This window comes from Pongo pygmaeus, chromosome 12, assembly GCF_028885625.2.
Source record: "Pongo pygmaeus isolate AG05252 chromosome 12, NHGRI_mPonPyg2-v2.0_pri, whole genome shotgun sequence".
In the NCBI taxonomy this organism is placed as follows: Eukaryota; Metazoa; Chordata; class Mammalia; order Primates; family Hominidae; genus Pongo; species Pongo pygmaeus.
Window position 1 is genome coordinate 64974189 of NC_072385.2, and position 16585 is coordinate 64990773.

Genomic DNA, 16585 nt, shown 5'->3' on the forward strand with positions numbered 1-16585 from the left:
CATATTTTTAAACCGTCATGTATCACATATATACAAATATAAAATAGAATCCAAAACTCATGACACAAATATCAAGTATGTATTAAGTATGTATGTGCCTACAGTATTAAAAAATTCTAAGGCTCTTCTTGAATCTAAAGAAAATAGTATTCTTTCAAAAGAACACCAATCACTTGTTATGAAAAAACACAAAAGTTAATTTTGTTGATAAATTCAGATAACATATTTTGAAGTCAAACAAAAAGAAACATATTCTGGAATCAAACAAAAAGTGTTTGAAGATCTATTTTTGATTATACGTACTTACGATCCCTTCTATTATTTTGTTAGTTAAACAAATGTTTGGGTACCCTATATGTACAAGACATTCTCCAAATGTCCCAGCAGTAAAATCCAAGGCAACAGATTCATCATGACCAAATTGACTGGTACCCTTTTCTTAGGGAACTGACAAAGCACAGCTGGGGTACACTAACAACAGATATGTGCTGAGGTGACAACTTTCGAATATACCTGTGTCAGAAGTGATTATTTTACATGACAAATGTTCATTTGTTCATTCAGCAAGTATTGGCTGAATGTTTTACTATATTCCGGCTCTAAGCAGGCACTGAGGATAAAATATTTAACCAGATACACATTCTTGCCCCTAAGGAGACAGAGTCCGGGGCAGGAGCAAGGTAGACATTAAAGAAGCATTTTCTTCACTAAAAAATAACATCTTCTGTGAAGATAGGAAATACTCCTTATAATATATCTTTTAGGGCAAAGGAACTAAGTCAAGCCTTAAATCTTCTCTTTCTCAGGCTAAACAACATTTGTTCTTCATTTTCTTTCTTTTAAATAGGGCAAATAATGCAATTAAAAAATTATATAACAGGTAAAATATGACTTTAAATTTTTCTATAAATCCTCCCATTCAACTTTCTAATTCCACATCTACTGCAATGGAGAAAAATGGCCAGTCTCAGGAAGTGCATCTCTAGCCCCGAACCTAGTCTATGAGTCATAGGATGTAAATATGTACTAGGAATGATCTCACAGCAGACACTTGCCTCCTCCAGGTGACAGATGAGCAATGTGAGCCTAAGGAGATGAAGTTCACACCCAGGGTTTGTGCTTTCCAACTTGGGTAACGAACATATTAAGATAGACGTCCAGGCAAAATTATGGACTACATTCTTAAAATATCTCTGAAATAATCAGGTGATTAAATGTTCCACTTATGAATTCCTTTATGAGTCTATTGTAAAAAAAGTATCCAACTGCTTTTTCACCATTTAAAAAAGTATAGTGTGTTTAAAATATTTCATAATAAAAATTATACTTTAAAAATATTGTATTTTTTCCTCTGTGCCTTCGATACTATTGTGATATTAGTAAACAAAGTAAAATAAATAATTTCTAACAACATAAAACCATCTGCTTGAAAAATATTTGTTTTCTTGTTTCCAGCACTGCCTACTATATTTGTTCCAAATATTAACTTCCTTTATCTATCTATCTATCTATCTATCTATCTATCTATCTATCTATCCATCCATCCATCAATCCATCTATCTTGGAGACAGGTCTCACTCTGTTATCCAGGCTAGAGTGCCGGGCACAATCATAGCTCACTGCAGCCTCAAACTCCTGAGCTCAGGTGATCCTCCCACCTCAGCCTCTTGAGTACAGCTAGGACTGCAGGTATGGGGTCATTGAGCCCATCCCAATTTCCTGTCCCTCCATCATAATTTGTTGGGCAATAGGAAGTAATTATAAATACATAAATTTAAATTACTTGATAAAACCAAGAAAAATAGAGTGTTATTGCTTTTGAGAGCTGTGATAATCATGAAATCTATTTTCTGAGATAGGTTTTAACTAGTGTTACTTTCAAGAGTTTCAACTGATAACCCTGGAATCTTTGTAATGGTATCCAACAGAACGTTTTGTGATGAGGGAAATTTGCTCTGTGTTGTCCAACAAAGCCACTAACTGTATGTGACTGTTGAGCACTTGAAATATGGGTAACAAAGCTGAGAAAATGAATTTTAAATTGTATTTAGTTAATTCATATTTAAATGTAAACAGCCACATGTGGCTAGTGGCTAACATATTGGACAACAGTTTTAATTCAAAAAGCAAGAAAAGAGCGATCCTCTCTCCTCAGCCAAGATTAATTACAATTAATCCTCCTCAAACCAACAACCAAACACCCTCTTTCTTATGAAGTGACTCTCAAACGAGGTAAACATTCTATAGGTAGAAATGCTATGGTTGAACGTATGAGGTTAGTGACTATAGTCAGAAAGACCCCATTAGAATCCTAACTCAGCCACCTCCCTGCACGCTGTCTGAGCTTCAGTTTTCCCATGTGTAAAAGGGGGATAACAACAGAACCCATACTCACAAGAAGCTGTTGTGAGGATTCATGAGATAATGCACAATAAGTCTTTAATCTAAGGGCTTGGTAGGTGGTAAATAAATAATGTTAGCCTTTGATCCCTTCATTATTAGCTCAAGAAACAGTCACAGAATACTTATTACATGCCAGGCCTTGTGTCAGTGTGACACTCATCTCTAATCTCTCTTCTTTCTGGTAACTTTTCCTACAATGCGAGCATTAAACACAGTGCAAAAGTGTAACTCCACAGTTAATTAAGGTCCTAATTCAACAGCTTTGAAAACTGGAAAAAAGATTCTATACAAGATTTTGTGTTTAGCATACTTAACCCAAATTTGACCTTCTGATGAAAAAGAAATTTAAACTTGAAAAAAAAATAAGCTGTACAACTTAGCTGTGATGAAGACAGCTGCAAATGAGCAAAGATATGGTGATGATTTGTGGGAAGATCTTTCCTACTGACCATGCTGGTGCAGGTCACTGACTTAATTAAATTCAGTCTTTATTAAAGTATAATTAATGCTGGGCATCAGGAATGGAGAAAGATAAAAATGGGGAACATTAATACCAAAGATATTTTTCATCTTTACTTTAGAAAAAATGGTTACTAGTCATTTGAGATTTTCAGTAAATTTTATTTTGAAAAAATTTCATACCTACTTTAAAAAGCAGGCAAGACTAGTACACTGAAATTCCATATACCTTCATCAAGATTTTTCAAGTGTTAACATTCTACATGGGTGTCTTACTGTTATTATCTATCTATAATCATTTGAGATTAAGGCTTTTCCTCCTTCTTTTAATATATGTTTGCTTCAGGTACCAAGCAGTTCTCTTTTCCTGCTTTGCCCTTAACAGTTAAGTAGGATCATTGAAAAGTGAAATATGATCTTAATTGTTGGCTACTTCAAAAGCAGCTTTAGAAATGCTCAAGTAACTAAATGTCAGGCTTTTTAAATAAAGTATAGTAATGAAACCTAAGGAGTTAGAGACTCAAGTATGGTTTAAGCACCAAATACCGATTAAACAACTGCGACATCAGTTGTCAGGCTAGAAAGATTAAAAAGGAGAGTAACTTTTTAAGAAGAGAAAGTGAAGACAGAGTATCACAAAGTGGGGGAGTGGGGTTCAACTTAAAGTTTCAGAAGGTAGTTCCTCATTCTCTATTATCTTGGAAAACATTCCCAGTTGCACTCGCATGCACCATCTGCATCCACCAACCTCACATCCTACTTAGGAAAAGGCAAGTCATTTCAGAATAAATGAGCAAATAACTATGAAAGAAGTGTTACATTTAATTATTCCAAAAAGGAAGAGCAGAAAATGTAATGTGAAATTTTATATTTTAAAAAGGGGAAAAAATGTTAGGTACATGTACAGGTTTGCATCTGCCTTAGAAGGGGAAAGTTGTTTCTTTGAGAATCTTCCATCCTTTCCTAGAACTTGCTCTTTTCATAAAAAGACAGTAAAATACTGTAATGCAGACCAGAAGAAACTAGCTGAGTTGGTCAACTGGACACTGAACTTCCAACCTAAAGCAAAAGAAATAATATCAATAAAACTTTGCCAGCTATTTCACTGAAAATGAAGGAAAAGAATATCTATGACAGGCTCAAAAATTTGCTGTTGGGGTATTTATTCTCTTTGATGGTAAACAGAACTCACAGAATAGATGGACTTTAACAAGAAAATGAGCCCAAACAGAAAAGATAGTTTATCACACACAAAATCACACACTCAAAAACAAATTTTAGATATGTTTGGTTTACATAAAAATTTAAATGCTAAATTGAGTCTTCAAAAGTTACATTCTTAAATTATCTTTTCCTTCAAGGTCCTTCATAATCTCAGTGCCAATTATTAGCAGCTCAATCTTTTGTTTCTACTCTAGGGGAGTACTTTGTGATTCTTCCCCATTTTTATGAACATGTTCATAGCTTTTTTGCCAAGTATATTCTTCTAACTCTATACTACTACCTAAGTTCAAATCATATCGCTTTCATGAAAGTAACTTTGATAATCACTGGGCAATAGCTCCAGAATATATTGTCTATATTTGCCACTTGGTACCTACCATGTCATTTCTTGTCCTGTCATCTAAATTTTCAGTACACATACAAACACACACTTGCACATGTATGCATTATCTCTATCATCTGTCAAATGAGCGGCTGGAGGGCATGAGATTTTTCTTAAACTTTTTAGTGTCTTTCATAGCACCTACAAAAGTATCTCTCTCCAGCTGGTTTTCAATTATATTTTTCACAGATCAATCCATCTACTAGAATATAATCAACCTTTTTCCTTCAAAAACATGTTTTAAATTAAGCTTACACAAAAGTTTTCAAAATGAGTTTTGTATCCTTTGACCAATACCTCTCCAACCCACCCCTCCTTCCAGCCTCTAGTAACTACTATTCTGCTTCTATAAGTGGGAAGTTCTTAGATTCCACATATAAGTGATACTATGTGGTATCTGCCTTTCTGTGCCTGGCATATTTCACTTAACATAATGTTCTCTAGGTTCATCTACCTTATGACAAACGATATCATTTCCATCTTTTTAAAGGCTGAATTGTATTCCATTGTGTATATATACCACATTTTCTTTACCCCTTCATCCACTGATGGACACTTACATGGATTCCATCATTTGCAACACAAACCAGAAGTTTAAAATTCTCATTGGTTGAAGTACAAAAAACAGTCTCTAATAATTTCTGGACTAAAACTTTCTCGAGTTAATGCTAACACTTACAATTTTTTATTTTTAGTAAACCCTAATCTATAGATTCCAATGATTTTCAGAAATCTACCCTTTGAAAAACAGTTTTTCTGTGGGATATATTCCAGAGAATGGCTATTCTCATCAGGTTAAAGATACTGTCAATGTGCTGAAATTGCTCTGCACTCACACCTGTAAAGTTAATAATCAAAGTACTTATTAAATCTTCTTACACAAACCCAAGACTAAAATATGTCAGAATTTCCTGCCATTAACAACGCATATTACTTCCTCAGGAAACAATGAATATATGACACTCATATTAATCAGACTCTATTGCAATCAGATTCCTGAGATACAGACTGCTCAGCATTGTAAGACACTTAGCTCTAGTCAATCAATCACTCAGTTCAACCAGAAACACCAAGAGTCCTCCACAAATGCTGAAGATGTAGATGCCACAGTGTCTTGGGCCTGTTCTCATCTGGCAATTTAAACTTTGGATCACTAGCATTATGTTGTGAAAGGGGCTCAGATTTCAAGATCAGGAGAGCTGAGCCTAATTCAAACTCCACTGTTTATTGGTTGTACAAGTTAGGGCAACTCCTTTGAACCAACTCTCTTTCCTCATCTGAAAAGGAGGGATAACACTGTCTACCTCATACAAGATTGTTCCAAGGATTAAAGTAGTGTGTATAAAAATCTGCATGCTATTAAGCATTTTAGAGATATCAGTTATTCAGACAGACACAAAAATCAATTTTACTTTAGGATATCCAACAATGGCTAGAAATCCTATGTGCTGGTAAAAGTCACTGTCAATTAATATCAAATAGCTGAATTTTTCCTTCAATAATATATAAAATTCCTGCTGAACCTTTTCCCTGTCATATCTCACACATTTATATAATATTTTCTAACATCTGTCTATGCATATTCCATTTTCAAAAGTCAGTTATTTCGTAACAAGGCAAAATACCTTTTGCATGTAACCCTAAGTCAAAGCTAAATGGCAACTCTGTACAACTCTTTGGGGGAATATGAGCATTTGAAATAACTTTCAAGGGCAATGCCAAATTCCACCAGATCTTTTTCCTAACAATGAAGAGGATTACTTAATCAGAGCTCATTCATAAAAGATTTACATCAACCTTTTTCTCAAATGGCATTTTCTGTAACTCAGCCGGTCTCAAAGTCCTTTTTGTTTTTTTCATTGTTAATTATTAACAGTTTGAGATCTAAACATAAAGCTATATAACCATAACCACATCAGATTTTTGTGAGCTGTTATATTTTAAAATATGTATTTTGAAAAACATTATTCTGATTTTAATGATGTAGGTGCATAAGTAACAAAAAGTTTAGGTAATAGCTCATTTAAATACTGTAAGGAACATAGTAGTTTATAAATTTTTCCATTATGACAAAGTTATAAATCTTTGTAATTATAATAAACCAATGGAAAATTTGACCCTTTCTAATATTTCCTGATGATGCTCCTACAAACGATGTTTAAATAGAAATAAATAAAACAGTCCTATTGCCATCCATTTCACTCAAACTGTCTATCAATAAAAATTCACTGAATACCTACTATATGCCAAGCACTGTTCTAGGTTCCAGAGACTCAGTCAGTAGCAAACAAGCAGAGAGTTTCTGCTTTCATGGGGTTTATATGCTGGTGGATAAGACAGGAAACAAATATATATTTATAGTTTTAGGAAGTGATTGCCATGAAGAAAATTAAAGAGAAGGATATAGAGAGTGACTGAAAATATAGGTAGAGAGGTCAGAGACGGCATTTCTGAGGAGGTATATCACACACATATCTGAAGGAAGAACACTTCAGGAAGAGGAAATAGCAAATGTCTTTATATTTGCTGAGGCCCTGATGTGAAAACAAGCTAGGATATTGGGTAAAACACAAAAACATAATGAAGACTGATACACTTCAAGGGGTATGAGTAAAAACGAAAATAGTAGGAAATGAAGTCAGAGAACTTGTAAGCCATGATAGTTTGTTATAGGAAGCCACTGGAAAGTTATGAGTAAGAAGATAACATGAAATGACTTATCTTTAAAGAATTGCTCCAGTTGCTACGAAGAGAATGAACTACATGAGGACAAAAGAGAAAACAGGGATATCGGGAAACTACTGCAGTATTCCAGGCAAGAGAGGATGGTGGTTATGACTGGGGTGGTAGAGGGCAAAGGTAGAGGACCTAAGAAATGAGCAGGTTCCTAATATATTTTAAAGGTTGAAATGGCACGGACTGCTGATAGACTGAATGAGTGATGTGAAGGAAAGAGAAGAGTCAAAGGTGCTTCTTGGTGAAGCACCTGAATACTATGTGAATGGTGGAGTCATTTACAGAGGTAAAGAACACTTGGAAAAGAGTTGTTTTCATGATAAAAATCAAGAGTTCTGACTTAGAGGTGGTAAGTTTGATCCACCTATTACACAAAGTGGAGGCATTTAAACATATGAATCTGAACCATTAAATTGAATTAGCTCACCTAAGAAATAAGAACAGAAAGGAAGAGATCTGAGAACTGAGCCCTGTGGCTCTGTAATATTTACAAGTAGGGAAGAAAAAGAGGAGACAGAAAAGAAGGCTAAGGAAGGGTAGCTGGCACATAACTGAGCTGACTTTATGAATATGAAGACACTGCTCTCTGCTCTAGATCTCTCCATAGTGAATCGAGACCCCCCAGAGCACAAGCAATCCACCTCTGTATTTTTCATGTTTTCACAAGAAACTGAAACCCAGGAAAATCAACTAGCTGATGCAAAGTCATGCTACAGAATTAGCATAACCATAACTAGAACCTAAGTCTGCTAATTTAAAAACACTTTATCACTTTGTCATAAAGAAGTACCTAAAGATTAACTAGACAGTGGTAGCAACAACAGAATAATAGTTTTTAGTTTTATTTACTTCCAAAGATTTACTAACTTAACACCATGATTGTAAATGAACCTGAAGAACTGTTTGAAAACCAAACACCATATGTTCTCACTCACAAGTGGGAGCTGAACAATGAGAACACATGGACACACTGAGGGGAACAACACACACTGGGTCCTGTCGGTGGTGGGTGGTGGGGGTGTAGGCAGAGTGAGAGCATCAGGAAGAATAGCTAATGGATGCTGGGCTTAATACCTAGGTGACGGGTTGATCTGTGCAGCAAACCATCATGGCAAATGTTTACCTATGTAACAAACCTGCACATCCTGCACATGTACCCCAGAAATCAAAATAAAAGCTGAAGAGAAAAAAAACAGAACTGTTTTACATAAGCTCCTAGATCAGTGACTAGAACATTTTAGATGCTCAATATTTACCCAGTGGAGAAATGAACATACTATATTTTTGTCCTATCAAAACAAAATAGTTTATCTTGCATTTTTGAAATTCAGTATGTATTTTAAAACCTGAAGCAAAACCATAAATCCCATATTATCAAATATCTAGGTTTCAAAATTTAGAAGAAAAAGGAAAATGTTTAAATATGGTCTTTATTAAATAAAAAACAAGTAAACTAGCATAAAATCGTAAAAAGTACTCACTTTGTTACCTGATAATTACTACAATTTACTATGTATGCCAATATAACTCTGAAAATTTTTATATATGTGTAATTAACAGTAAATATAACAAAGAAGAACAAATTTATTATTATGAAAATTAATGCACATTAAATGAAAAAGAAAAACAAAACCACGGAAGACATTCCAGTAAATTTTGTCAAGGCTACATGAATATAATTGATGTTGTTACTGTAATTTCTGAATGAAGTTTAAAAAAATTATAGCGAAGTCTTATGTAAAACTGTGTAGCAAGTGATTAATATTTAAGATAGTTTTTTTTCCAAGATCATATTCTTATGTACAATTAAAGAACTGTAAGCATGGCAAATGATGATAAGTTACTTTCTATATATGCAGAACCTATAAAAATGGATTAAGGTGCTATCAACTTTGACTATTTTTTTTTTTTCAGATGGAGTCTCATTCTGTCACCCAGGCTGGAGTGCAGTGGTGCGATCTCAGCTCCCTGTAACCTCCGCCTCCCGGGTTCAAGTGATTCTCCTGCCTCAGCCTCCCTAGTAGCTGGGACTACAGGTGTGCATCACCACACCAATTAATTTTTGTGTTTTTAGTAGAGATGGAGTTTCACCATGTTGGACAGGCTGGTCTTGAACTCCTGACCTCAGGTGATCCGCCCACCTCGGCCTCCCACAGTGCTGGGATTACAGGTGTGAGCCACCACGTCCAGCCAACTTTGACTATTCTTAACTACAAATAGATTGATAGCATCACATGACTGATTCTGAAAATCTTAACTACCTGATAACTAGAGGTCTCCTTATGAAGATCTATTTTTGCTTCATGAAATATAATCTGGATTTATACTAAACAACACATATTCTTATTTTTTGTTAAGTGGTTTCTAAAAATCATTATCTTGCAGCTTGAAGTGTACATCTGCAGATATAGTCGGCCCTCATAGCTGGATTCAGCATCTGCAGATTCAACCAACTGCAGATTGAAAATGTAGTTAGGCCTACAATGATTGCATCCTTACTGAACATGTACAGACTTTTGTTTCTTGTCATAGTTCCCTAAACAGTACAGTACAATAACAATTTACATAGTATTTACATTTTATTAGGTATTTTAAGGAATCTAGAGATGATTTAAAGTGCATGGAAGGATGTGTGTAGGATATATGCAAATACTATACTATTGTACATAAGGGACTTGAGCATCCTCAGATTTTGGTATGCCCTGGGGTCCTGGAACCAGTCCCCTGCAGATACCAAGGACAGATGGTACTTTCTGTCAATTAAGATAACATTACGACAACTTGGAACACTTTTCAAAAATAAAAGAGGAACTAGCAAAAAATTTTAGATCATATCAGGATCAGCAAATAAAAAATTATTGATTTACTCACCATCACATATATGTCTTGAGAAAATGGAATTGTGCTTGTGGTAAAACATTGTGTTCTTTCACACTACACAGGCCATGTTGCAGATTCAATATTACACTGAGAGCACTTAAAGTTGATAACTGACACACCTCCTAAGGCCTTCCCTCTCAGAAGACATTATAATTTAAAAAAATAGGACACTAGCTTCTGAAAGACATCAAGACACCAACATTTTCATCTGCATGACACATGGCAGCCTAAGGTTTTGTAATCCAAGGCAAGGTACATGAGTGTGACTTTACGTTCTTACACCAAGTTGGTTGAAAATAGACTCCATTCATATCAGTGTGTTTATATTCTAAGATAAGTGCTTACCTCAACAACTAAGAACAGGAATACACACTGCATAAAATCCTATTATTCATCAGAGGAACTGAATGAGTCAGAGGGAGGAACAGCAATCAGTGGACATTAAGTATCCAATGTTCTAATTCAGACAAGTGCCTTCAACTAATGAAATCCATTAAACTGAGTGAGTCTTCTGATAAACAGCAGTGGACAGCACAAAAAGAATAAATTCGTTGACAGGCAAGATACTTCTTTTTTATTAATTTTTTTTATTTCCATAGGTTATTGGGGAACAGGTGGTATTTGGTTACATGAGTAGGTTCTTTAGTGGTGATTTGTGAGATTTTGGTGCACCCATCACCCAAGCAGTATACACTGCACCCAATTTGTGGTCTTTTATCCCTCACACCCTTCCCACTTTCTCCCTGAGTTCCCAAAGCCCATTGTGTCTTTCTTTCTTATGCCTTTGCATCCTCACAGCTTTGTTCCCACATATGAGTGAGAACATACCATGTTTGGTTTTCCATTCCTGAGATACTTCACTTAGAATAATAGTCTCCAATCTCATCCAGGTCACTGTGAGTGCCATTAATTCATTCCTTCTTATAGTTGAGTAGTATTCCATCATACTTTCTTTGCACTCTTTATCCACTCTATTGATGCGCATTTGGGTTGGTTCCATGTTTTTGCCATTGCAAATTGTGCTGCTATAAATGTGCGTGTGCAAGTATCTTTTTCATATGACGACTTCATTTCCTCTGGGTAGATACCCAGTAGTGGGATTGCTGGATCAAATGATAGTTCTACTATTAGTTGTTTAAGGAATTTCCACACTGTTTTCCATAGTGGTTGTACTAGTTTACATTCCCACCAGCAGTGTAGAAGTGTTCCCTGTTCACCACATCCACACCAACATCTATTATTTTTTCATTTTTTGATTATGGCCATTCTTGCAGGCGTAGGGTGGTACTGCATTGTGGTTTTGATTAGGATTTTGATTAGCATTTCCCTGATCATTAGCATTTTAATTAGCATTTCCCTGATCACTAGTGATATTGAGCATTTTTTCATATGTTTGTTGGCCATTTATATATCCTCTTTTGAAAATTGTCTATTCATGTCCTTAAGCCTACTTTTTGATAGGATTGTTTGTTTTTTCTTGCTAATTTGTTTGAATTCATTGTAGATTCTGGATATTAGTCCTTTGTCAGATGTACAAATTGAGAAGATTTTCACCCACTCTGTGGGTTGTCTGTTTACTCTGCTGACTGTTGCTTTTGCTGTGTAAAAGCTCTTTAATTTAATTAAGTCCCAGCTATTTATCTTTGTTATTAATGCACTTGCTTTTAGGTTCTTGGTTATGAAATCCTTGCCTAAGCCAATGTCTAGAAGGGTTTTTCCAGTGTTGTCTTCTATAATTTTTATAGTTTCTGGTCTTAGATTTAAGTCCTTGATCCATCTTGAGTTGATTTTTGTATAAGGTGAGAGATGAGGGTTCAGTTTCATTTTCCTACATGTGGCTTGCCAATTATTCATGCACCATTTGTTGAATAGGGTATCCTTTCCGCACTTTATAAACATAAATATCTTTGTTGAAGATCAATTGGCTGTAAGTATTAGGGGTTTTTTCTGGGCTCTCTATTCTGTTCCACTGGTCTATGTGCTTATCTTTATGCCAGTACCATGCTGTTTTGGTGACTACGGCCTTATCTCATAGTTTGAAATCAGGTAATGTGATGCCTCCAGATTTGCTCTTTTTGCTTAGTCTTGTTTTGGTTCCATATGAATTTTTGGATTTTTTTTTTCTAAAACCCTAAAGATTCCTCCAGAAAGCTCTTAGAACTGATAAAAGAATTCACCAAAGTTTCCGGATACAAAATCAGTGTACACAAATCAGTAGCTCTTCTATACACCAATAGCAATCAAGCTGAGAATAAAATCAAGAACTCAACCCCTATTATAATAGCTGCCAAAAACAAAAAACAAAAAAAACAAAAACAAGAAACTTAGGAATATACCTAACCAAGGAGGTGGTTTCCTCTACAAGGAAAACTACAAAACACTGCTGAAAGAAATCATAGATGACACAAACAAATGGAAACACATCCCATGTTCATGGATAGGTAGAATCAATATTGTAAAAATGATCACACTGTCAAAGTAATCCACAAATTCAACTCAATTCCCATCAGGCAAGATACTTCAAATGAAAACACCAATTAGTTCCTTCAAATTATCATTTTTTCATGTTGAATTTAATTTTGTTAGATTTAAAAAGTATAACAAGTCATAGAAAATGTTAATAATGCCTGTAGTATAAGTAGTACAAGTAAAATTTAATAATTACAGATCCTTTTCTAAAGACCAACCTGCTATATTAGCAGGGCTGTGGAAATCTTTATTTTTACTATGTTATACATTTACATATATGATCCATATCTTATTTTTTTCTCATTTTACTCATGGGATGGAATGGCTACAAATGAAATATATACCCATATATATACAGTTTTTATGTTTACATACTTGATACAGTGATAAAACTTTGACCCTATAAGACAATACTTGGAAATACAATATACTACCATATAAATGTAGGCATTGATATGTAGTATAATAGTAAGATTATCTAACATGGCATACAACATCTGAGATCACCTAGGTGTATAAAAAAGGAAACTGACTTGCACACATTCCAGTGATTAAAAGGTAGGACTGGGAAGCAAAATAATAATAATAACAAAATAAGAAATCAACCTAGCATTACACTTAAGAGAATAATTGTTTTTACTTCAGAATAATTCTCACACTGTTTTGTGAAGGCAAATTTTTAAAGATAAAAAAGCAAGTAAACATGTTGTAGCTCATGAATTTCATCTCTCTTCCAAATATGTCATCTGTCATGGAAAACAGGCTTATCACAACTCTACTTTTGGAATACATATCTTTCCATTTTTCTAAATATAATAATTTATTGCTCATTTTGATGGCTTATTTTATGATCTGTGGAACTTCAATATTTTTTCCTGTGGCTACAGGAAAAATCTAGCATGCATATGCATGAAAACTCACTTTTAAGCAAACTAAATTAGTACATTTTATAATTCTGATACACTGGGCATATTTTCTAGCACTAAACAGTATATAGCTAATAAAAATAATATACTTCACAAACATACTCTCAAAAATAATATACTCTCACAAATCAATATTTTTTAAAGAGTAAACTGATTATAATATAACTAAACTAAACATTGGTTTAGTTTCAGCAATGAAACAAAATAAATCTATTAGGTATGTTTTCAATAATGATCATGCGAAAACAGACAGTTTGTAAGGATTTCTATTATTTTGCTGACCTGGAAAATTTATGATTTCTTCAAAGTTCCTTATCTAGAGGTACTTTGAAAACTCCAAATATTATTTTGAAAACTCCAAAATATTATTTTGACATTTGGCTGAAAAGACAACCCCCCAGTGATACTTTAGAAAGCCATGACTAACAGTCGTGGAGTCAGGCAATGCCATGGAGAAATTCTGGTCTCGAGGAGGGAAGAGATTTGGTTTTATCTCACCAGCTTTGGGGTCTTACACAACTCATTTAATCTTTCTTAGTTTACATCCCCTTATTTTTAAAGCAGTAGGCAGAGTAATCAATCATATCTAACATTCTCTAAAAGTCTCTCTGAACTGTAATTAAAATTAACAAGAGAAAAAAATGTAAGTTTTTATCTGCAACCAGAATCAGGACACAAAGCAGTTCAGTAGATGAAGAAAGTACCATATCTATACGTATACATCTACACATATCTACAGACATGAAAGTTTTTATTAGCACATGTAAGCTAATTGGTTTTGGAGTTGTTTCTCTTGACTAGCCCCTTCTCTGACCTATTTTAAAAAGACTGATGACAAGAAGACAGCAATTTTTGACATTACTATCCTAAGCAAGGCTTTGTATTTTGTTTTTATTCTTCTGAAGAATAGGCATTATTTTTATTTTGCTTCAGAAAAGAAAATTTTTACTTTGCTTCTGAAAAGAATTTTATTTTGCTTCTCATGGTAGGAGAATACTCTTTTTAACAACTAGGAAAAAAAGCCTGATAGGCTGTAAAAATCACTTTTATGACAGAATTGTGAGAGCAATGAAAATTTTAGATTATCTAAAATTCCAGAGATTTAATAATGACAGTTCTTCCTTTGTAAGGTGACAATCACAGGCTGCCTTCTTCCCTGAAGACATTTGTCAATTCTTGGTATTGGTTAAGGATAAGATTTAAACCAAGTGGAGAAACTATTCAAAGAAAGAGCTCTCATAGAGTTGTCATGACCATCTGGAAACAAATGGAGCCCCAAACACAAAGCTGATTTTTCCCAAGAAATATTTGTTGACTTCCCTGAGAGGTGTGAGAGGCTGAGGGTCTGGGTCTGAAATTTCAAAAAAGGCAACGTGAAATATCCAGCTCAAGTCGTGTTTCAGAGACAAAGTCCCACTGGAGGGAAGGTATCTGCAACAAACATAACTAGCCTCCCCTCAAGAAATGAACCAAAATTTAAGATGCATGGGTAGTAGGCTAATAGGCTAAGCTCAAAATTGCCAAAGGAAAGTTTTATAGCTAAGAATACAGACTTGCCTCTCACATAAAAGTCAGGAAAAGCCATGCCAAACAAGCAGAAATAAAACAAAAGTGTACTGAGTTTTAATAAAACTCCAAACTAGCTACTATCTGTCTAAATTTCTGACTGGACAGAGATGACTAGCCCCTACCTGCCAAGTAGAGGTGGTATCCTTACTGATGTAAGACAATATCTAGGGTACCTATAGTTCTTTTCATTAAAATATGTTAGAATTGCAATAAAGGGTTGCTAGACACAAAGAGGCAGAAAAATATGACCCAACAATCAAGAAAAAAAAAAAAGAAGCAGAACCAGAAATTTTTGTTCATAAATAAGAACATTAAAATAACTAAGATTAATATGTTTTTTTAAAAAGAGTAGAAAATTGGGGAAAATGAATTAAAAATGGATAGTTTCACCAAAATTAGAATTGGCCAAAAAAAAAAAAAAAAGAAGAAGAATTAAATAAACATCCTAGAACTGGAAAATACAGTATCTGAAATTAGGAACTCTTTGAATGGGCTTAACAGCAGACTAGAAGAAACATGTGGGACATGGTCAAAGGGTTTAATATATGTTTAGTTGGAGTACAAGAAAGAGAGAAAAGATAAAATAGAGTAGACACAGTATCTGATAAGAGCCAAGCAGTCTCCTCAAACTAATAAAAGGCATTAACTTGCAAAAAAGCTCAGTGAACCCCCAAATAGGATGGAATACAAAGAAAAATATACCTAGGCACATGTTAGTTAAACTGTTAAAAACTAAAGGCAAAGATAAAAATCTTAAGCGTAGTGAAAGAAGAGGCATATTGATTTAAAAATATAATGGCAATAATAATATAGACAACTGAGTTTCAAGAGAAACTATGGATGCAAGAGTCCATGGCATGACATAAATGATAAAAGAAAAAGTATGCTAAGCTAGAATTACATACCTAGTGAAAATAGCCTTTAAAAATTTAAAATAAGAACACTTTCAGACACACAAAAATGTAAAGAATTTCTTTTTAGTAGATCTTCACTATAAGAAAAACCCAAAGAAGTTTTTAAAACTAAAAGAAAAGGATCCCAGATGAAAGGATAGACGTTTAGGAAGAAATAAAGGGCACTCAAAACAATAAATATGTAAATAAAGGGAATGTTGATGCTTAAAACAATTTTTAAACAACAATTACAATGTCTAGTGAGTTAATGTACAGAGGTATAACTATATGATAACAATGGTTTAAAAAGACAAAAGAAGTAAATGAAATTAAAGTGATGTAAGGTTCTTGCACTGTTTGGGAAATGGTAAAAGCACCAACAGTAAGGTAGATTGTAATAAGTCACAGATGCCTATGGAAATAAAGTGTGGCTATTGAAAAGTTAACAGAGGAGAAAAAAATAGAATGAAAAACACTTAATCCAAAATAAGTCAAAAAGAGGAGAATAAAAAACAAAGAATATGTAGGATAAATAGAAAACAAATACAAAAAAGTAAAAATTAAAATATATCACTAATAGTATTAAATGTAAATGGGGTTGGTGTAGTGGCTCATGCATGTAATCCCAGCACTTTGGGAGGCTG

At 34.1% G+C, this 16585-nt stretch overlaps 1 protein-coding gene across 3 annotated transcripts in view; it reads right to left on the reverse strand.

Moving 5' to 3' along the window:
- APLF (aprataxin and PNKP like factor) overlaps window positions 1-16585 on the reverse strand; it is a 109745-nt gene that overhangs the window by 12917 nt on the left and 80243 nt on the right. The window lies entirely within an intron of this gene.